Raw genomic sequence first — 24,984 nt, 5'->3', positions numbered from 1 at the left:
TTTTCATAGCTTCTAACATACTCTATAATTTACTTATGTTTCATGTTTTTATTTATTGTCAGCTTCCTCACCCCATTGAAAACACAAATAGGGCACAAAGCTCTTCCCTCCCTTTTAACAAATATTTGATGAATGGGGTACATTTCATAGCAGTTTCCCTCTGTTGGATTTTGAAATTTTCCCAACTTCAGCCAAGATTAAATATTTAAATTGCCTTATAGGGATAAACTTCATCTGAATATTTCTGTAATGCATAATCAAGTTACTTGAGTTACAAGTGCCTTGATCTCAAGAACCTCCACAACTGACATTTGTAAGCCCCACATTCAGGTAATTCATAGTCTGTGATTCTGTGTTGTCTTGGAAGACAGAATCACAGAACCATGGGCTTTGTTATCCTGCACATCCTCTTATTCAAAGCAGAAATTCCTTTTCAGGCATCCTTGGCTGGAGGCCATGCAGTCTTTGTTCTTTCATGACTAGGAACTTATGAGTTTGGAACTCAGCCCATTCTGCTTTTAGTTAGTTCTCTTTTCCCCTGTTATTGGTGCCATCTAAAGCTGAATTGACTCTTCTAGTAACAACCTCACATATTTAGGCTCATATTGAATATTGATTACTAAATCCTATAAGTTCTCAGGCTTTCTTTCTTAATCATGTGATACAGCTACTAAGAGGGCTATGTCATTTCAGACTGCATGAATAGAGATATACAGCTTAAACCAAGAAAGGTGATCGTCCTATACTCTTCAATACTAATCAGGCCACATTGCAACATTGTTTTCAGTTCTGGGTGACATATTTTGGAAGGATGTTGATAAATTGAGATATATTCAAAAAACAGAGGATGACAAGGATGTATAAGAGCCTAGAAAGTTTATCTTCTATTAATTTATTCTGTTAAATCATTTTTTTCATTTGTCAACCAACAAAGTAGATTTATGAAATGTCTATTATATTGAAGCCATTGTGAGGGAAATAAAGTCAGGACCTTTAGTTGACAACAATAGAACTAAATTTAACTAGTTAAGTAGAAAAAAAATTTACTAAAGGTTATTAGAAGGCCCAGAGAATTTCCAGGTGAGTCAGAAAATCTGGGTTAGAGATTAGGATCAATATCTAAGATGACTCCAGGGGAGACTGCTGCTGCAGCACGGAGCACAAGCACCAGATCTTGGTCCCACGCTCCTGGTCACTGAATGCCATCTCAAAACCTCTGCCCCTGCTGCCTCTGAAACCCGGATGGCTCTGCCACTGCCCTTAGTGAAATGGAATTCACATGGTGCATTTTTTTTTTTCCATTCCCTTCCAAATAGAAGTCCTGATTGAAGGAGTCTAAGTCATATGTAAGGAAGGCTGGGAAAGTGCATTTCTGTCTTCTGTCTTGGACTCATAGGTAGGAAATTCTCTAAACATAGAAAAAACAGTCAGAGGTGCTCAGGGCCCAAAAAGTATGCCAAATGCACTACACTTCGAACTCTTTGAGGAAAGATACTATGCCTTATTAGAACAACTTAGTGTTGCTTTGAAATCAGAAAGGGCTGGTATCTATCTAGAAATAGATCTACTCTTCTTCCTAGCTTTCTGTAATTTGGAGCTATATATATATATATAAAAGGAAAATAATACCTCCTTTGCAGTGTGTGTGTGTGTGTGTGTGTGTGTGCCCATATAAAGCACAGTGCCTGCCTATTAAATGATAGTTTTCCTGCAATATCTTTGTATTCCCATTACCAAGGATGATTCCTGGTACAAAGCGTTCATTTTTTAAAAATATGAGACTGTTCGTTGAAGTCATGGTATTTACCTTTGAGAAAAATATCAGTAGGTAGATAATTTGTAAACCAAAAAATTCTAAAATCCAAGGTGAAATAACGTCGATCCACTGTGGATGGGGAAGTAAGTGTCCTCTGAGGTACTGATGCCTGCTTTTACTAGGAGAAACTAGAAGTAGCATCAAATAATACTTAGTCTTATTTGACTAAGAGTGACTGTAAGAGTGACTCAGTATGAACTTGATCAAGGGTAAATCACCTCCATCAATCATTCTTCTATATTCAGTTGGACACTACTAAATATTTCCAGATGGCAGACCAACTCATTAGATTATGTGGGAGAATACATTTTGTAACTAATTCCACCATGGACCAGCATCAAGTTGGGTTGTTTAATATCAGAAAGATTGTCAAACCTTAAGTGAAACTTGTTTACATCACAGACAGTTTACACATAACATTGCTTTGAAAACCTCTGCACTCAGATAGTAGAACAATGGGGTTTTAACCAGTATAGCTGCAAGCTTGCACACCTGAAGTTGATTCATGCAGATATCCTTGAGACCCATTCTGGTGGCATTCAGGAAGCTTACTGTACTGGGAATATTGGGGAGGCCTTGGCATCTTCAGCACCATCATAGGATAAGGGTACTCCTGCCAAGGTCCCATCTGCAAGTGTGACACTCACCTCTATTACTTTGTGAAATGCTATTTTGGGAATATAGTCCATGGCTGTCATTGCCAGACTTTGGGACTTCTTGGACCAGTAATAGCCACTCCTCAGGCTTGGGGGCCAATAAGGACTTGTCAAGTTCATATTGGCAAATAAAGACACTCAACAAGCAATACAAAATATAAAACTACCATCTTTTATACCATTATCACATTAAACAAAGCACTTTTAACTCCTCCCAAAGTTGGAAGGACATCATCTTAAAATAAACTATAGTTGGGCTGGGCAGGGTGGTTCATGCCTGTAAGGAATCCCAGCACCCTGAGGAGGCTGAATCTGGGAGGATTGCTTGAGACCAGAAGTTCAAGGTTACCATGAGCTATGATTGTGCCACCGGACTCCAGCCTGGGTGACCAAGCAAGGCCCTGCCTTCGAAAAAATACAACAGAATAAAGCATAATCCTATTCAAGTGAGGAAAGTGAACCAATTTGCTGTGAAATATGTATGTCTTACACTTTTTTCCCCTCCTTTTTCTGGGGAGCAGAAAAAACTCTGTCACCACCTAGAAGCTGACCGCAGATGACATCTGGAAACTGCCAGTCTGAGGACTAGGCTGAGTATTTACTTTTCCAGAAGTTCTGTCCTTTAAGTCAGGCACCAAAAGATCCCCAAATTTGCTTGGCCTTCTCAGAATTAACTCAATTGGGCTTTGCTTTTTCTAAAGGATTTTGCAGGAAAGTGCTGCCATGTATTGCCATTACATTTACTATAAACTATTGATGCAATGGTTGTCTATGATGCCTCAGTGGCTCTCAGGTGAAATTCCATACAAGAAATTTCCTTTTGATTTTAAAGTAAAAAAAGATGATCATTGTTTCCCCAGTGGAATTTGGGTATGCTACTTTCTTTATCTGACAGTGAGAACTGAATTTCTTGAGTTTCCCTTTCTTGCCCTGGCCAGTAGGAAGCTCAGCATCAACTCTGATGTCTACTCATAACTACTGAATTGATCCTGTACTTCTAAATGAGAAAAAGGTGACAACCTCAAATTACCCAGAAAGCTACATTTGGAGAGTATAGGAATTTTAGTAGCAAGTCATTAAAAATGAAACTGAATACAATTTCTTCACACAGACAAATACATCCTTCTGGAGAAATCAAAGATCTCCCCAAGTTCATATTTGAGACCACATCATCTGATTATGTAGATTGTTCACAGCATGGGTATCTAGGTAAAGAGAAGAGTGGCAGCTCTTGTATAAGGTCTGCCTTTACCCAGAGGAAGTGACCTTTTTTTCTGATTAGTACCAAAGTGCAGAATGGGCAAGGAGTGGCTCGGCCCACACTTGTGCACAAGTCCATTTGCATGTACGTATCCCATTTCAGCATCTGCTCCTCTGATGTCACAATGCCACACCTAAGGATCTCATGATTTGTGAGCATGGAGCTCTCTGTGGCTACTTGGAGCCTTGCATGCGGGTAGGGCTGAGCTACACGGCTGCTTCAGTGAACTTTGGCCAAACATAGCTTTCTCTGAGTAAAATTGCCATCTCCCCACTACCCCCGACCCCAACACATCTAGGCTTTAATACACAGCCCAAGACAAGAAACAAGAGAACTACCAGAAGCAATGAAAAATTGTTAGTCAGAACTTTTGACTGATTGGTGCCTCCAGTCTCCCCCAACATGCCAGATGTACAGCTTTTTACTGTACATAGTTACATATGTGTCCTTTGCATAAAGCCTCTCTGGCTAAACTTCAATCCCTAACTATTATATATTCTGAATAAAAGTGAAACATCTCAGCATTTGCAAAAATTCAAGATTTATCAACATATTGAGCTTTTACTAAGTCATGAATTCTTGATTTGTATTCACAGAGCTTTTACATATTCATAGCCCTCTTTAGCCAAAGATATTCAATATTCATTTACTATGGAGTGGTAAGTATATATTATTCAACTCCATTTACCAATGGGTAAACTGATGCCCAACTAAAGGCCTCATCAGAGAAACCGAATAAAGAGCAAGATGCTCTTAGCCCCGCAGAGAAAGCTTGCTCCAGCTGTCTCCCTCCAGAAATAAAGGCCCGTTGCCTGCTTGTGAGTCTCACTTCTCAAGCATTAGGGGAATCAGGATTTTTCCTTCTGGATTTGTTGAAATGTCTTGAATCGAGTTTCCTCTTAAAGCACAGGGGACAAAAGAATAGCCCAGGGAAATTAAAAAAAAAAACAACAAAAAAAAACTAGCCCTCTTCCAAATTGCTTCAAACCCATGATGCCAAAGGTTAATTGACCAGATTAGTTCCTCCTAAACTTGGAGGAGAACAGGTAGAAAGAATCATTCATTTGCTCCAATAACCAATTAATGACACTGATTGGGTTGGAAGGGTCCTGCCTCTCCCACTTTTATTAGAGAAACAGAGGTCAATTTTCTTAATACCTTTTTTTAATACAATCAATTCCTTTAGTTTCTAAGTAATTTACTGAGGATTCCAGCTATATATTTACCAGGTGCTGACTGACGGGGTGTTTAAACGTAAAAACAAAATATTTCTGGCCAGACCTAGAAAATTACAAGAGACGAACTCTGAATGATCCCATGAGAGCAACCAGCCTGTAACACATATCACAAAGGAATGTCAAGCCTTATGGTTATTTTAGAAACTGTACAAATATATATTAAGCATATTTCTGCATGGAGATTACATTTTGCAATAAATGTACTTCTTTTTTTAAAGAATGTCATTATGGGGTATTCAAAGGAAGACTGTCTCTCTGGGGAAAAGCAAGAGAGATCAGATTGTTAATATGTCTACTTCTTTCTATACATATCTCAAAGGGTTCTTTCTTTCATATCTCAAAGGGTTAATTATTGGGAAAATGACTATCCAGTTCCCTAAAGTGTTCATTTGAAAGCTGGTGGTCAGAAGTCAGTCTCTATTTCACCTCCAAAGTAAATAAAATAAATGTAATTTTTCAGGATTTTAACTACACAAATGTCTGTTTTTGTCAAAATATGTTGCTCCTTAGATAGTGAGATGATGACACATGGCATTTTTTTTATTAACACCAAGCACTAATATAAACTGAGCTCATGATATGATAAAACAGAGCTCTCCAATAGAATTTTCTGCAATAATGAAAATGTTGTACATCTATGTTGCTCAATCTGGTAGACATTCACACATGTATAGGGTTGCCTTATTTAGCAAAACAAAACAAAACAAAATTTTAAAAAGCAGGACACTTAAATTTGAATTTCTGATAAACAACATATAATTTTTAGTATACATGTGCCCTGTGCAATATTTGGCTCAATAAATGTTAGCTAATATTATTGTTATTGATAATTATTAACTCATTTTGTCAATGTTTTAGTGGAAAGGAACCTACAAAGATGTAAGATGGAAAGGGCAACAAAATAGAACTCTTTGACGTGATAATGCAAAACTGTGTAATCAGCTTCCTATAACTTGGAATAGAATGGATTGTATTTTCCTCTGAACTCTGCCCGCTTTCAATATTTAATAGTCAAAACCTTGGTTACAGACCAAGATGCATCTTTAAACAGGTATCTTCCTCAGCATTAAACTGCAATCTGCATTTCCAGGATACTTCAATGTATGCAACAAGTGTGTTGCCTGAAAAGTTGCTTTAATTCAGTTTTACCTGAATCAAATAAATAAGGACTTACTCTCTGTTTAAAGGAATATGGAGAGGGGAAAATATATAGCTACACATATATATATGACAAGTTACCATATATAATAAATAATATATAACATTTAGAACATTTTTGATATCTGTATTTAACTTATTTGGAGAATGACGTTTCAGTGAATGTCCTGGTAGGGGATAGAAGGCCCAGGATAACTGTGTAGCCAAAGTGAGTTTAACAAAGGCCCTGTTTATAGAGGTGTAGTCAAAATTAAGGGAACCAAGAGGGATGATGGGCACATGCTGTTACCACAGGCCTGAAACGGCCCCAGGGAGTGGAAGGGTAAGAGGGATTGCATGGCAGGATCCATGGCCTTAGAATATTGGTGGCAATGTAAAACCCTTGTTCCATTTCTTAATGTTTTAAACTCCTGCCAGTTTCTCCTATTGGCCCAAACCAACCTGAAGCCAGAGTGCAAAGGGGCCTGGAGTCTTAAAATAATAGAAGTCACCCTCCTGGGTGCAGAACAGGGCAGTGGAGGGTGAGAAATAATTGTGAGAGGCAAACAGAGAATAAGCAGCACACAGAATACATACACTTTACCTTTTTAAAAAAGTCAAATCACATGTTCATGTGCATTATGGAAATGGTCACACTAACTCCCCATTCTTCTTGTGTATGGGTTTTCATCATTGAGTTAGTTTGGGAAATTTTATGGAGAATTAAGTCAGTCTTAGAATGTCTAGTCAGCCTTGTACATATAAGGAGAGTTGAATGTTGGAGTCAAATTATTTATATGGAACACAGACAAGAATTTTGCCCTACAGTTGTATTGTGTGTGATAGGAGTATTAGCCACACTAAAAGCAATTATTTTCACATGTTGCAATATATCAAGATAACAACAGTTCTCTGTCTTATGTCTCAGGCTCATGTGCAAACACTCTTTCTATTCAGAAGGACCAGATGGTTAAAATGAAGATAATTCTCACAATAATTGGTGGTTTCTTATAAGATTTTATTGGGGGGTAATGGAATATCTAAATTGTTTATGGAAATTTGTATTACTGAATGCTGCTATCCTTCTCATTGTATAGTACGAGAGTATTTTTCAACATTAATAAAGAATTCTTTCCTTGGTCAGGAACTACTGCAGATATTAGATAACAAAGGAAGTGGTCATGAATCATGGTCACAAAACTTTTAAAATTTGAGCCACTTAAAAAAATTTACCCTGGAAACATTAAGGAAATTTCTTTGGCCTATCTACTCCCTGATACACACTTCTTATTTCATCAGATTTTCCTTTAGAAATCATAACTCTATATAGTCCTAAAAATGTCCCCTCCATAATGAAAATGTTATAGTTTATTTATTTAGAGTGCCGTGATTAAGTACACAGAGGCCAGGGTGTGAGACCTTCAGTAATTTATTTAACTTCTCTCTGCATCCATGTACTCATTGTTAAAATGGTTATAATCATAGCATCAATCTCATAGAGTTGTGCAGATTTAATAAGTTAAGATTCCTGGCACTGGTACATCTTGAATAAATGTTACCTGTTATTGTTATTGAAAAATTATTATTAGTTCATTTCATTTGTGTTTGAGCAGAAAGAAAACTGTAAGTGCAAAGGGCAACAGAATCCAGTTATTTGAGGTGGTATTGGAAGATTGTGAAAATCACAGAATCCTTGAAGAGGACTGTTCTTTCTTTCTTTCTTTTTTTTTTTTTTTTGAGAGGGAGTCTCTCTCTGTCGCCCAGACTGGAGTGCAGTGGCGCAATCTCGGCTCACTGCAAGCTCCGCCTCCCGGCTTCACGCCACTCTCCTGCGTCAGCCTCCTGAGTAGCTGGGACTACAGGTGCCAGCCACCACACCTGGCTAATTTTTTTGTATTTTTAGTAGAGATGGGGTTTCACTGTGTTAGCCGGGATGGTCTTAATCTCCTGACCTCATGATCCGCCTGCCTCGGCCTCCCAAAGTGCTGGGATTACAGGCGTGAGCCACCGTGCCCGGCCTGAAGAGGATGGTTCTTAAGAGATTGCCTACTCTTGCCTCTAAAGCCAGAAAACTTCAGTAGGTCACCTATGGTCTCTTAGCTAAAATCCAGGGCCCTTCTTGCTACAATGCTGTTTCCATTCTTCCACCATGCTTCCTTTTAAGAGTGTGCTAGTTCTCACTCAAACCAGCTTGCTGATTGTTAAATTTTTAGGAATGTTGTGAGGTAATTGCTAAATACAGCCATTATTAAACATTAAATTATACAAATTTACAATTAAATAAATTTCCAACTCCACGTTTGGTGGTATCATCTTGGCAGCTTAACATTGGCTATGGTGGCCGTATTTATACTGCAGAAATTGGCAAATGCTACATTTTTTTTTGAGAGATGATTGTTAAACATTTACCAGTACAGCATTGGTTGAACATTGATTACTTTTTTTATTGCAGAAGTGAGATATTAGGTATTAAATTAAGCCAAAAACTGTTAGAAAGCTGTGCTGAACAGATGATTCCAGAGCAGTAAAATACACACAATGGGAAATTGATTTTAACCCCTAATGAATTCTAATGAACAGCAATGCTAGAATACTGATCTCCTGATGTTCATTGATCCCTCATGAAGGGCTGTTTAGATCCATGGGTGAGATGCTGATGGGAAATCAAGGTTTTTGTTTTGTTTTTGACCAGTGCTCTTGCTGAAAACAGCAAGCACTAGAGAGAAGTAACAAGGAAGATTTGGACTGACCACAAAAGGAGTTTATTTTCTTGTGGATCCCATGAAAGAATAATTCACAGAAGGCACATGCCATCTACAAGGAGAAAAGCAAGACAAAAAGTTATTTTTGCTGAAGCCATGAGGTCTACAGGCCCAGAGCAGCAAGACTCAGGAGAGGCCTTGCAGTGTCTGTCAACCTCACTGGGTGCTTCTCTCTGGATATGAGTGTCTTCGCCTTCATTGTGGAGAGGATAGCAGGCTTTAAATAGCCAGGAACATTGAGACCTTTAATTTAATGCTACATCAAATTAATTGCCTTGTTTATCTTTATTCACATTCTACCATTTGTTCCCAAAAAAGCTGTGGTTGGACAATCTCCACAAATACTCCCCTGGGAAGGGCAGGATATCTCAGAACCATTCACAGGCGATCAAGTGTGTGTGTGTGTGTGTGTGTGTGTGTGCGTGCGCACGTGCACGTGCACACATGTGTACAAGTGCATTTCTATTAAGATTCATTTTTTGTTAGTCCTCATCCTTTAAATATCTTTTTTCAAATTTTCTGTCTATAATCTGAGTGAAGTTAGAATGGGAACTACAGAGAATCAGTCAAGAGTGTGAGACAGACCACGGAACAGATGTGCCTGGTGGATGGATCTAGAAAGACTTGTGACTCAAAACAATTGAATGGCCCCAGAGCCAGTGTATCACTGAAGGGATACACAGAGCCAGGGAGATCTGGCTGTAGCAGCAGGACTTCAGCCATGAAATGGGTGCAGAGGCAGGATTCCAGTCCCTGGGAGAACTGGTCAGGAGAAGGCAGGTTCTGGTATTGGTGGGATGGGACTGGGTTGATTCACTATGACAGCCTGTGCCCTGAAATCTGACTCTCCAGTTAGAATCCTCTATTAGGCATAACAGCTCTCTGTACCTCAGTTTCCACATGTGTAAAATGGGAATAATAATTTGTACCTACAGTATAGTTTTTTTGTGAGAATTAATACATGTAAACTTCTTGTGAAAGTGATTGGCTATTATAATTATTATTACTTGCTATTTGATGAACACCATGCCAGGCATTTTACATGCATTATGACCTCTAGTTTTCCAAAAATTTTATGAATTTAGAAATGTGTTCAATTCTGAAATAGAAAAAGCTTGAAAGTCATCAGACCAATGTTTCAGAGCCAGAAAAAAGCTAAACACACTAAAATATTAATTACTTTTCTTAGATCCACCAGAAAATTGAGGTCACAGGGCAAACCTGGGAAGTGCAAAGGGCAACAGAATCCAGTTATTTAGGTGGTATTGGAAGATTGTGAAATCACAGAATCCTTGAAGAGGATGGATCATAACTGGGAAGAGGAGAATACAGAGAATCACAGCCCAGATGAAGTTACTGAGAGCAGAAGGCACTGGAGCCAGTAGCTAGGAGGGACACTTTAATAATGTGACCAATTGCTGAAGGCTGAGTATAGACTAGCCCGAGAGTTACACACTCCTGGAGGCCCAGCCTTGGGGTGGGGGTGAGGAGTTTGGGTGTGGGGAGAGGATCCATTTTTGTGAGTTTTACTTTTAAGAGCTTCAGGAGGTTCTCATAATGAAGATAGGGAAAATTTTCCCTCATACTTCCAGCAGAAAGAGAGGGTAAGTAACTGTTTGAAATATGCCCAGAGCATTCTTCATAACACAGGCCTGCCCTTCAAGAGATTATTTTACTAGAGCCTTATCTGACCTGCAGAAGGGCAGTTAGACAACTCCAGCCCACTATAGCCTTTCTGTCTCACATAACTGCAGAAAAAAAAAAGCAAAAAAATGCTTCTGAATATCACAGCTCAGGAACTCAGGATCACTAAGATAATTGAGGTTTAAACAAAAAACTTTAGGATGTTTCCCCTCTCCAACAACTTGCAATTATATCACTGGGACACTGGTATAATAACAGTAGTTTACAACTGAGAGAGCTGTAAGACATAGGCTCTATTTAAGAAGGAGTTCTTAGGGACTGTTCCAAGATGGCCGAATAGGAACAGTTCCAGTCTGCAGCTCCCAGCGTGATCAATGCACAAAGCAGATGATTTCTGCATTTCCAATTGAGGTACCCGGTTCATCTCATTGGGACTGGTCAGAAAGTGGGTGAAGCCCACGGAGGGTGAGTCGAAGCAGGGTTTGGCATTGCCTTACTTGGAAAGTGCAAGGGGTTGGGCCCTTCCCTAGCCAAGGGAAGCCTTGACAGACTGTACTGAGAAAATCAGGACCCTGCCACCTAAATACTGTGCTTTTCCAACAGTCTTAGCAAATGGCACACCAGGAGATTATATCCCACTCCTGGTTCAGTGGGTTCCACACCCACGGAGCCTTGCTCACTGCTAATCCGAGATCGAACTGTGAGGTAGCAAGCCTGGCTGGGGAAGGGGTGTCTGCCATTGCTGAGGCTTGAGTAGGTAAACAAAGTGGCTGCGAAACTCAAACTGGGTGGAGTACACCGCAGCTCAATGAGGCCCAATTGCCTCTGTGGACTCCACATCTGGGGGCAGGGCATAGCTGAACAAAAGGCAGCAGAAACTTCTGCAGACTTAAACATCCCTGTATGACAGCTATGAAGAGAGCAGTGGTTCTCCCAGTATGGTGTTTGAGTGCTGAGAATGGACAGACTGCCCCTAAAGTGGGTCCCTGACCCCCGTGTAGCCTAACTTGGAGACACCTCCCAGTAGAGGCCAACTGACACCTTATACAGCCAGGTGCCCCTCTGAGACAAAGCTTTCAGAGGAAGGATCAGGCAGCAATATTTGCTGTTCTAAAGCCTCCACTGGTGACACTCAGGCAAACAGGGTCTAGAGTGAACCTCCAGCAAACTCCAACAGACCTGCAGTTGAAGGACCTGACTGTTACAAGGAAAACTAACAAACAGATAGCATCAACATCAACAAAAAGGACATCCACACCAAAACCCCATCTGTAGGTCACGATCATCAAAGACCAAATGTAGATAAAACCACAAAGATGGGGAGAAACCAGAGCAGAAAACCTGAAAATTCTAAAAACCAGAGTGCCCCTTCTCCTCCAAAGGATCATAGCTCCTCGCCAGCAATGGAACAAAGCTGGACAGAGAATGATGTTGACAAGTTGACAGAAGTAGGCTTCAGAAAGTCAGTAATAACAAAATTCTCCAAGCTAAAGGAGGATGTTTGAATCCATTGCAAGGAATCTAAAAACCTGGAAAAAGATTAGACGAACATCTAACTAGAATAAACAGTGTAGAGAAGACCTTAAATGACCTGATGGAGCTGAAAACCATGGCATGAGAACTATGTGATGCATGCACAAGCTTCAGTAGCCAATTCGATCAAGTGGAAGAAAGGGTATCAGTGATTGAAGATCAAATTAATGAAATGAAGTGAGAAGAGAAGATTAGAGAAAAAAGAGTAAAAGAAATGAACAAAGCCACCAAGAAATATGGGTCTATGTGAAAAGACCAAATCTACATTTGATTGGTGTACCTGAAAGTGACAGGGAGAATGGAACCAAGCTGGAAAACACTCTTCAGAATATTAACCAGGAGAACTTCCCCAACCTAGCAAAGCAGGCCAACATTCAAATTCAGGAAATACAGAGAACACCACAAAGATACTCCTCAAGAAGAGCAACCCCAAGACACATAATTGTCAGATTCACCAAGGTTGAAATGAAGGAAAAAATGCTAAGGGCAGCCAGAGAGAAAGGTCGGGTTACCAACAAAGAGAAGCCCATCAGACTAACAGCAGATCTCTTGGCAGAAACTCTACAAGCCAGAAGAGAGTGGGGGCCAATATTCAACATTCTTAAAGAAAAGAATTTTCAATCCAGAATTTCATATCCAGCCAAATTAAGCTTCATAAGTGAAGGAGAAATAAAATCCTTTACAGACAAGCTAATGCTGAGAGATTTTGTCACCACCAAGCCTGCCTTACAAGAGCTTCTGAAGGAAGCACTAAACTTGGAAAGGAACAACCGGTACCAGCCACTGCAAAAACATGCCAAATTGTAAAGACTGTAGATGCTAGGAAGATACTGCACCAACTAACAGACAAAATAACCAGCTAACATCATAATGACAGGATCAAATTCACACATAACAATATTAACCTTAAATGTAAATGGGCTAAATGCCCCAATTAAAAGACACAGACTGGCAAATTGGATAAAGAGTCAAGACCCATCAGTGTGCTGTATTCAGGAGACCCATCTCACGTGCAGACACACACATAGGCTCAAAATAAAAGGATGGAGGAAGATCTACCATGCAAATGGAAAGAAATAAAGCAGGGGTTGCAGTCCTAGTCTCTGATAAAACAGACTTTAAACCAACAAAGATCAAAAGAGACAAGGCCATTACATAATGGTAAACGGATCAATTCAACAAGAAGAGCTAACTGTCCTAAATATATATGCACCAATACAGGAGCACCCAGATTGATAAAGCAAGTCATGCGAGACCTAAAATGAGACTTAGACTCCCACACAATAATAATGGGAGACTTTAACACCCCACTGTCAATATTAGAGAGATCAATGAGACAGAAGGTTAACAAGGATATCCAGGACTTGAACTCAGCTCTGCACCAAGCAGACCTAATTGACATCTACAGAACTCTCCACCCCAAATCAACAGAATATACATTCTTCTCAGCACCACATTGCACTTATTCCAAAATTGACCACATAGTTGGAAGTAAAGCACTCCTCAGCAAATGTAAAAGAACAGAAATCACAACAAACTGTCTCTCAGACCACAGTGCAATCAAATTAGAACTCAGGATTAAGAAACTCACTTAAAACTGCACAACTACATGGTAACTGAACAACCTGCTCCTGAATGACTACTGGGTAAATAAGGAAATGAAGGCAGAAATAAAGATGTCCTTTGAAACCAATGGGAACAAAGACACAACGTACCAGAATCTCTGGAACACATTTAAAGCAGTGTGTAGAGGGAAATTTATAGCACTAAATGCCCACGAGAGAAAGCAGGAAAGATCTAAAATTGACACCCTAACATCACAATTAAAAGAACTAAAGAAGCAAGAGCAAACAAATTCAAAAGCTAGCAGAAGGCAAGAAATAACTAAGATTAGAGCAGAACTGAAGGAGACAGAGACACAAAAAAACCCTTCAAAAAATTAATGAATCCAGGAACTGTTTTTTTTTAAAAGATCAACAAAATTGATAGACTTCTAGCAAGACTAATAAAGAAGAAAATAGAGAAGAATCAAATAGACGCAATAAAAAAATGATAAAGGGGATATTACCACCAATCCCACAGAAATACAAACTACCATCAGAGAACACTATAAACACCTCTACACAAATAAACTAGAAAATCTAGAAGAAATGGATAAATTCCTCGACACATACACCCTCCCAAGACTAAACCAGGAAGAAGCTGAATCTCTGAATAGACCAATAACAGGCTCTGAAATTGAGGCAATAATTAATAGCCTACCAACCAAAAAAAGTCTAGGACCAGAAGGATTCACAGACGAATTCTACCAGAGGTACAAAGAAGAGCTGGTACCATTCCTTCTGAAACTATTCCAATCAATAGAAAAAGAGGGAATCCTCCCTAACTCATTTTATGAAGCCAGCATCATCCTGATACCAAAGCCTGGCAGAGACACAACAACAAAAAAAATTTTAGACCAATAACCCTGATGAACATCAATGCGAAAATCCTCAATAAAATACTGGCAAACAGAATCCAGCAGCACATCAAAAAGCTTATCCACCAAGATCAAGTTGGCGTCATCCCTGGGATGCAAGGCTGGTTCAACATATGCAAATCAATAAATGTAATCCATCACATAAACAGAACCAAAGACAAAAACCACATGATTATCTCAATAGATACAGAAAAGGCCTTTGAGAAAATTCAACACCCCTTCATGCTAAAAACTCTCAGTAAACTAGGTATTGATGGGACATATCTCAAAATAATAAGAGCTATTTATGACAGATCCACAGCCAACATCATACTGAATGGGCAAAAACTGGAAGCATTCCCTTTGAAAACTGGCACAAGACAGGGACGCCCTCTTTCACCACTCCTATTCAACATAGTATTGGACAATCTGGCCAGGGCAATCAGGCAATAGAAAGAAATAAAGGGTATTCAATTAGGAAAAGAGGAAGTCAAATTCTCCCTGTTTGCGGATGACATGATTGTATATTTAGAAAACCCCATCATCTCAGCCCAAAATCTCCTTAAGCTGATAAGCAACTTCAGCAAAGTCTCAGGATACAAAATCAATGTGCAAAAATCACAAGCATTCTTATACACCAATAACAGACAAACAGAGAGGGAAATCATGAATGAACTCCCATTCACAATTGCTACAAAGAGAATAAAACACCTAGGAATCCAACTTACAAGGGATGTGAAGGAGCTCTTCAAGGAGAACTACAAACCACGGCTCAATGAAATAAAAGAGGATACAAATAAATGGAAGAACATTCCATGCTCATGGGTAGGAAGAATCAATATCGTGAAAATGGCCATACTGCCCAAGGTAATTTATAGATTCAATGCCACTCCCAACAAGCTACCAATGACTTTCTTCACAGAATTGGAAAAAACTACTTTAAAGTTCATATGGAACCAAAAAAGAGCCTGCATTTGCCAAGACAATCCTAAGCAAAAAGAACAAAGCTGGAGGCATCATGCTACCTGACTTCAAACTATACTACAATGCTACAAGTATACAAGGCAAACTATACAAGGCTACAGTAACTAAAATAGCATGGTACTGGTACCAAAACAGAGATATAGACCAATGGAACAGAACAGAGGCCTCAGAAATAACACCACATATCTACAACCATCTGATCTTTGACAAACCTGACAAAAACAAGAAATGGGGAAAGGATTCCCTATTTAATAAATGGTGCTGGGAAAACTGGCTAGCCATATGTAGAAAGCTGAAACTGGATCCCTTCCTTACACCTTATACAAAAATCAACTCAAGATGGATTAAAGACTTAAATGTTAGACCTAAAACCATCAAAACCCTAGAAGAAAACCTAGGCAACACCATTCAGGACATAGGCATGGGCAAGGACTTCACGACTAAAAGCAATGGCAACAAAAGCTAAAATAGACAAGTGGGATCTAATCAAACTAAAGAGCTTCTGCACAGCAAAAGAAACTACCATCAGAGTGAACAGGCAACCTACAAAATGGGAGAAAATTTTTGCAATCTGCCCATCTGACAAAGGGCTAATATCCAGAATCTACAAAGAACTTAAACTAATTTCCAAGAAAAAATCAAACAACCCCATCAAAAAGTGAGCAAAGGATTTGAACAGACACTTCTCAAAAGAAGACATTTATGCAGCCAACAGACACGTGAAAAAATGCTCATCATCACTGGTCATCAGAGAAATGCAAATCAAAACCACAATAAGAGACCATCTCACACCAGTTGGAATGGCAATCATTAACAAGTCAGGAAACAACAGGTGCTGGAGAGGTTGTGGAGAAATAGGAGCACTTTTACACCGTTGGTGGGACTGTAAACTCGTTCAACCATTGTGGAAGTCAGTGTGGTGATTCCTCAAGGATCTAGAACTAGAAATACCATTTGACCCAGCGATCCCATTACTGACTATATACCCAAAGGATTATAAATCATGCTGCTATAAAGACACATGCACACATATGTTTATTGCGGCACTATTCACAATAGCAAAGACTTGGAACCAACCCAAATATCCATCAGTGATAGACTGGATTAAGAAAATGTGGCACATATACACCATGGAATACTTTGCAGCCATAAGAAAGGATGAGTTCATGTCCTTTGTAGGACATGGATGAAGCTGGAAACCATCATTCTGAGCAAACTATCACAAGGACAGAAAACCAAACACCGCATATTCTCACTCATAGGTGGGAATTGAGCAGTGAGAACACTTGGACACAGGAAGGGGAACATCACACATTGGGGCCTGTCATGGGGTGGGTGAATGGGGGAGGGATAGAATTAGGGGAAATACCTAATGTAAATGACCAGTTAATGGGTGCAGCAAACCAACATGGCACATGTATACATATGTAACAAACCTGCACATTGTGCACATGTACCCTAGAACTTGAAGTATAATAATAAAAAAAAAAAAGAAGGAGTTCTTAGGGAAACCCAAGGTATAATAGGAAAGAGGAGGAAAAAACTAAAAACTAGAGGAAACCAAACCCTCTGGGAACCTATAGCTACAGAAAACATTAAACACAGCCCAGTTGGTAGCTAGATTGCATAAAAACTCATACAGAAAGCCTGTTGCTTTGATGCCTATTGTCAGACACATCATGTCCTGCTTTCAACAAAAAAAATCACAAGACATGCCAAACAGCAAGAAGAAATACAACCTAAAGAAAAAAAGTAAATATTGAAACTAGGCTCACATGTGACACAGATTTTGGAATTTTTAGATAAAAAATTTAAAATATTTATGACTAATACATTAGGAGTTCTAGTGGAAAAAGTAGACAGCATGCAAAAGCAGATAGGTGGGATAAACAGAGATGGAAACTCAAAGAAAGGATCAAGGGAAATCTAGAAATCAAAAACACTGCAACAGAAATGAAGAATGCCTTTCCTGAGCTTATCAGTAGACCATATATGACCTAAGGAACAGACTCAGCAAACATGAAGATTTGTCCATAATAACTTTGCAAACTAAAATGCAAAGAGAAAAAAAGAATTTAAAAAAAGAACAGAATATTCAAGAATGTGAGACGATTATAAAAAGCATAACATAAGCCTAGTGGGAATTTCAGAAGGAGACGAAAGGGGTAAGGAATGAGAAAAAAATAGTAGCTGAGAATTTTCCAAAAGTTTTGACAGAGACCAAACCACAGATCCAGAAAATCAGAGAACACCTAGCAAGATAAATACCAAAATTCTATACCTAGGCATATAATATTTAAACTGCAGAAATCCAAAGGCAAATAGAAAGTCTTAAGAACAGCCAGAAAAAAATTAAAAAAACCTATCTATAGAGGAATAGTAAAAATTATATTAGACTTTTCACCAAGTCATGCAAACAAAAACAGAATGGAGTGAAATGTTTAGTGTTAAAAGCAAAAACAAAACAACAACAACAACTACAAAAACCAGCCTAGAATTCTGCCTAGTGAAATCATCCTTCAAAGGTGAACGAGAAATAAAGACTTTTTCTGATAAAAACTGAAAAAAATTGTCAGCAGTAGACTCATCTTGCAAGAAATACTTGAATTATTCAGGGAGAAGAAAAACAGTCTGGAGCAGAAACTCATATCTGCAGAAAGAAAAGCATAATATCAGAGAACAAATAAATAAAAGTGAAACAAAATCTTTTATTATTATCACTCTAGTAGATACTTTTTTGTTCAAAGTAATAATAGCAACAATGTGTTGGGGGATTACAGCTTATAGATAAAGGAAACAAATTACAGTGATGTTATGAGGAATGAGAGGAGGGAATTGGGAATACTCTGTTATAAGGTACCTATAATAACTGTGAAGCCATACAATGTTACTTGAAAGTGGACTTAGATTAGTTGTAAATTATTTGACAAACTTTAGGGTAGCCACTAACATTTTTTAAAAAAGAAGTGTAATTGATACACAAAAAAAGAGAGAAGTTGAAATTATATAAAATGTTCAATTAAAAACAAAAAAGACAGAAAAAGAAAGGCATATTTTAAAAAGAAATGAACAAGGGTAACAAACAGATAAAAGTTACAAATGTGGTAGATATTAATTGAATGTATTAGTTCATTTTCACACTGCTGATAAAGACATAACTGAAACTGGGAACAAAAACAGATTTAATTGGACTCATAGTTCCACACGGCTGGGAAGACCTCAGAATAATGGCGGGAGGTGAAAGGTACTTCTTACATGGTGGTGGCAAGAGAAAAACGGGGAGGAAGCAAAAGCGGAAACCCCTGATAAACCCATCAGGTCTCATGAGGGTTATTCACTATCACAAAAATAGCATGAGATTCAATTACCTCCCCCTGGGTCACTCCCACAACACATGGGAATTCTGAGAGATATAATTCAAGTTGATATTTGGTGGGACACAGCCATACCATATCATCCAAGTACAATTATTTGTCACATGATTGGAAGACATGTTGAGAAATGCATCATTAGGTAATTTTATTTTGTACAAACTTCATAGAGTGTATTTACACAAACTTAGTTGCTATGGCCTGCTAAACACATAGGCTGTATGGTATAGCCTATTGCTCCTAAGCTACAAACCTGCATAGTGTGTTATTATGCTGAATAATGTAGGCTATTTTAACACAATGCATGTGGGGCTTAATACCTAGTTGGTGGGTTGATACGTGCAGCAAATCACTGTAGCAGCACATATTTACCTGTGTAACAAAACTGCACTTCCTGCACATGTATCCCAGAACTTAAAATAAAATAAAATTAAAAAAATACTTAAATATAGAAAAAGTACAGTAAAAATATGATATAAAAGATAAAAAATTTGTACATCTGTATATGGCAGCCCCATTACAATTATATGGAACCATTGTCTTGTATGGGGCCCATAGTATATATCAATAATCCTTTTAAATGTGAATGGTCTAAATATATCAATTAAGGGACAAACTGTCAAAGTAGATAGATAAATAGACTCAACTATATATTGTCTACAAGAAACTCATGTAAAATAGACAGATTCAAAGTAAAGGAATGAAGAAAGACATTATCATGCTAACACCAGTCAAAAAAGAAAAGTGGGAGTCACTACATTTAAGGCAAAGCAGACTTTAAAACAAATAAGATATTCAGGGATCAAGAGAAATGAAATTATAAAAGTGGCAATTCTCCAAGAAGATATAACAATCCTTAATGTATATGCATCTAACAAGAGAACAAAAACAGTTTTGAGACCAAAAACTGACAGAATAGCAAGGATCAATAGACAGATCTAATGTCACAGCTGAAGATTTCAATACCCTTTTATCAGTAAATAATAGATCCACTAGGTAGAAAATCAGTAAGGACATAATTGAACTCAACAATACTATAAATCAACTGGATCTAATGAACATTTATAGACTTAATCCAACAACGGCAGAATACACATTCTTCTCATGCTCACATGGAACATTCCCCAAAATAGACCACATTCTGGGCCATAAAACACTTCTTAACAACTTAAAGAATAGAAATCATACAAAGTATGTTCTCAAAACACAATGAAATTAAACAAAAATCAACAACAGAAAGATAGCTGGAAACTCCCATGATATTTTGAAATTAAACAATACATTTCTAAATAACAAAGGAATAAGAAGTCTCAAAATAAATTTTAAAACATTGAACTAAATGAAAATGAAAACACAACTTATCAAAATGTGTGGAATGCAGTGGAAGTACTGCTTAAAGGGAAATTTATAGCATGTGACTGAATATTTTAGAAAAGAATAAAGATATAAATCTAAGCTTCCACTTTAGGAAACCAGAGAAAGAAGAATAATATAAACTTAAAGCAGCAGAAGAAAAAAATAATAACAATTGGAACAGAAATCAATGAAGTTGAAAACAGGAAATCAATAGAGAAAACCAACCGAACCAAAAGCTGGTTGTTTTTAAAGATCAATAAAGTTGGTAGATTTCTTGCCAGGCTAGCCATGATAAAAAGAAGATGCAAGTTACTAAAGTTAAGATGAAAGAGGTGTAATTACCATTGATCCCATTTAGATTAAAAGTATAATAAAAGAATATTATGCACAACTGTATGTCCACAAATTTGGTAACTTACATGAAATGGACCAATTCCTCAAAAGACGCAAACTACCAAAACACAGAGAAAAAATAGATAATCTCAATAGCCTAATATCTACTAAACATATTAAGTCAATAATCAATAACCTTCTAAAAAAGAAAGCACCCAGATGGTTTCATAGGTAAGCTCTTCTAAACCAGGAAAAAGTGATACACATTCTCTATAATCTCTTCCGGGAAACAGAAACAGAGGGAATACTTTCTAACTCAGCTATGAAGTCAGCATTACCTTATACCCAAACCAGATACAGACATTACAAGTAAGGAAAGCTCCAGAGCAATATCTCTCATGCGTGTAGATGTGAAAATACTCAACAAAACAGTACCAAATCAAATCCAATGATATATACAAAGAATTATACACTGTGCCTACATAGAATTATTTCAGGTATGCAAGACTGGTTCAATATTTAAAAATCAATTAAGGTAAGTCATCATATCCACAGGCTAAGAAAGAAAAATCATATAATATCAATAGATGCAAGAAAGGTGCTTAACAAAATTCAACACCCAGTCATGATTTAAAAAAAAAAAAAAAACCTCTCAGCAAATTAGGAATAGAGAGGGGCTTATTCAACTTGATAAAGACCATCTACAAAAAACCTGTATTTAACATAATTGTAAGAAACTAGATGCTTTCCTCCTAAGATCTGGAACAACACAAGAATGTCCCTTCTCACTACTCCTGTTCAAACTCATACCAGAAGTCCTAGCAATAAGAAAAGAAAAGGTATACAGATTGGGGAGGAAGACATAAAACCTCCTTTGCAGATGAGAGACACAATTGTCTATGTGGAAAATTCCAACAAATTAGCCAAAAAACTCCTGGAACTACTAAGCCATTATAGAAAGTTTGCAAGATACAAGGTTAATTTTCAAAAATCCATTCTTTTCCATATACTATACAAGGAATGAACAATTGGAATAGGAAATTAAAACACAGTATCATTCTCATTAGCCTCCTCCATCCCATGAACCCCCTCCCTCTGTAAAATCTGACAAAATATTTACAGAAGCGATATAAGGAAAAAGACAAAACTCTGATAAAGAAGTCAAAGATTTAAATAAATGGAGAGCTGTTTCCTGTTTATGCACAGGAGGACACAGTATTGTTAAGATGTCAACTTTTCCCAGCTAGATTTATAGATTCAGTGTAATCCAAATAAAATTCCATCGTTATTTTGCAGAAACTGAAACACTGATTTTAAAGTTTATGTGGAAGACAGAAGATCCACTATAGCCAAGACAATATTGAAAGAGGAAAATAATCTGGAAGACTGACACTACTTAACTTCAATACTTATTATAAAACTACAGCAATCAAGATGGTATGATAATGGCAAAAGAATAGACAAATAGATCAATGGAACAGAATAGAAAAGCTTATAATTTGACCCACACAAATATAGTTAACTGATATTTCACAAAGAAGCAAAGTCAAGTCAATGGAAAAATAGTGTTTTCAATTTGATACAGGAACAATTGGACATCACATGCAAACAAACAAACAAAAAACAATCTAGACAGAGGGCTTATACCTTCCACAAAATCAACACAAATGTATAATAGGCCTAAGTATAAAACACAAAACTGTAAAACCCACATATAACATATAACTGAAGATACCATAGGAAAATATCTAGGTAGTCTTGGGTTTGGTGATGAGTTTTTAGACGTAACACCAAAAGTATGATCCATGAAAGAAAAAAATTGATAAGTTGGACTTTATTTAAATTAAAAGCTTGTGCTCTGCTAAAGACACTGTTAAGAGAATAAAACAACAAGTCATAGACTGGGAGAAAATATCTTATAATCAAATATAAATAAAGACTTGTACCAAAATATTAAAATCACTCTTAAAACTCACAATAAGAAAAGAACCCAACTGGAAACTAGATAAAGGAGCTGAACAGATATATCATCAAAGAAGATACACAGATGGAAAATAACATATAAGAAATGAACCACATTATATGTGACTAAGGAACTGCAAATTAAAGCAGCAATGAGATGCTACTACACACCTACTAGAATGCCCAAAATCTAAAGCACTCACAATACCAATTGTTGGAGAGAATAAGTGGCAGTAAGAGCTTCCATTCATTGCTGGGAGGAGTGCAAAATGGTAGAGCCACTTAGGAAGGCAGTTTGGCAGTTTCTTATAAATGTAAACATAATCTTACCATATACCTGCTCCTAGGTATTTACCCAGTTGAGTTGAAAACTTATTTCCACATAAAACCTACACATGTGTATTTTAGCAGCCTTATTCATAATTGCCCAAACTTGGAAGCAATTGAGATGTCCTTCAATAGATAAATGGATAAACAAACTGTGGTACATCCCTACGATGGAATCTTATTCAGTGATTAAGAGAAATGAGTTATCAAGTCACAAAAAGATATGAAGAAACTTTAAATGCATATTGCTAAGTGAAAGAAATCAGTCTGAAAGGCTACTTCCTGTATTATTCCAACTACATGACACTCTGAAAAAGGCAAAACTATAAAGAGAATAAAAAGACCAGTAGTAAGTGAACCTTAATGTAAACTATGAACTCCACTTTATAATATATATTAATATTAGTTTATTAATTGTCACAAATGCACCACACTAATGCAAGATGCTACTAATGGAAGAATGTGAGTACAGGGGAGAAGTATGTAAGAGCATTCTGTATTTTCTGCTACATTTTTCTGTAAATCTAAAACTATTTTAGAAACCAAAGTTTATTATATTTTTAAAAGAAATATGTTAATTTCACAGATGAGAATCTAAGGCTTGGGGCTCAAAAAGGTAAAGTAGCTTGATGAAAGCCACTCTGGGAGCAACTGCTGTGGAAGTAGATTACTGAGGTGAGAACTCAGGACAGAGGCTCAAAATAGAGACTAGTTTTCTTCAGACTTAAACCAACAAAGATCAAAAAAGACGAAGAAGGGCATTACATAATGGTAAAAGGTTCAATTCAACAAGAAGAGTTAACTATCTTAAATATATATGCATCCAATACAGGAGCACCGAGATTCATAAAGCAAGTTCTTAGAGACATTTAAAGACACTTAGACTCCCATGAAATAATAGTGGGAGACTTTAACACCCATTAACAATAATAGACAGATCATTGAGAAAGAAAATTAAAAAAGATATTCAGGACCTGAGCTCAGCTCTGGATCGAATGGACCCGATAAATATCTACAGAACTCTCTACCCCAAAACAACAGAATATATATCATTCTCACATAGCACTTACTCTAATATCAATCACATAATCGGAAATAAAACACTCCCCAGCAAATGCAAAAGAACTGAAATCATAACAGTCTCTCAGACCACAGCACAATCAAAGAAGAATTCAAGACGAAGAAATTCACTCAAAACCATACCATTACATGGGAACTTAATAACCTACACCTGAATGACTTTGGGGTAAATAATGAAATTAGGGCAGAAATGAAGAAGTTCTTTGAAATGAATAAGAGCAAAGATACAATGTACCAGAATCTTTGAGACACAGCTAAGGCAGTATTGGGAAAGAAATTTATAGTAAGATATGCCCACATCAAAAAAAGCTAGAAAGATCTCAAGTTAAAAACCTAATGTCACAACTGAAAAGAACTAGAAAACCAAGAGCAAACAAATCCCAAACCTAGCAGAAGACAAGAAATAACTAAAATTAGAGTTTAACTGAAGGAGATAGAGATATAAAAAACCATTCTAAAGATCAACAAATCCAGGAGCTGGTTTTTTGAAAACAAAATAATAATAGTAAAATAGATAGACCACTAGTTAGATGAATAAAGAAGAAAAAAAAGAAGATTCAAATAAACACAATCAAAAATAATAAGGGGGATATTACCACTGACCCCACAGAAATACACACAACCATCAGAGAATATTATAAACACCTCTGTGCACATAAACTAGAAAATCTAGAAGAAATGGATAAATTCCTGGACGCATACGCCCTCCCAAGACTGAACCAGGAAGAAACTGAATCCCTCAATAGACCAATAATGAGTTCTGAAATTGAGGCAATAATAATCTACCAACCATAAAAAGGCCGGGACCAGATGGGTTCATAGCTGAATTCTACCATATATACAAAGAAGAGCTGGTACCATTCCTACTGAAACTGTTCAGAAAAATCCCTAAGTCATTCTGTGAGGCCAGCATCACCCTGTTACCAAAACCTGGCAGGGATGCAACAAAAAAAGAATAACTTCAGGCCAATATCCTTGAAGAATATTGATAAAAAATCCTCAACAAAATACTTGCAAATTAAATCCAACAGCACATTAAAAAATGTATTCACCACGATCAAGTAGG

Source organism: Pongo abelii, chromosome 11, assembly GCF_028885655.2.
Source record: "Pongo abelii isolate AG06213 chromosome 11, NHGRI_mPonAbe1-v2.0_pri, whole genome shotgun sequence".
NCBI classification, from domain to species: domain Eukaryota; kingdom Metazoa; phylum Chordata; class Mammalia; order Primates; family Hominidae; genus Pongo; species Pongo abelii.
This window is presented reverse-complemented; position numbering follows the sequence as displayed.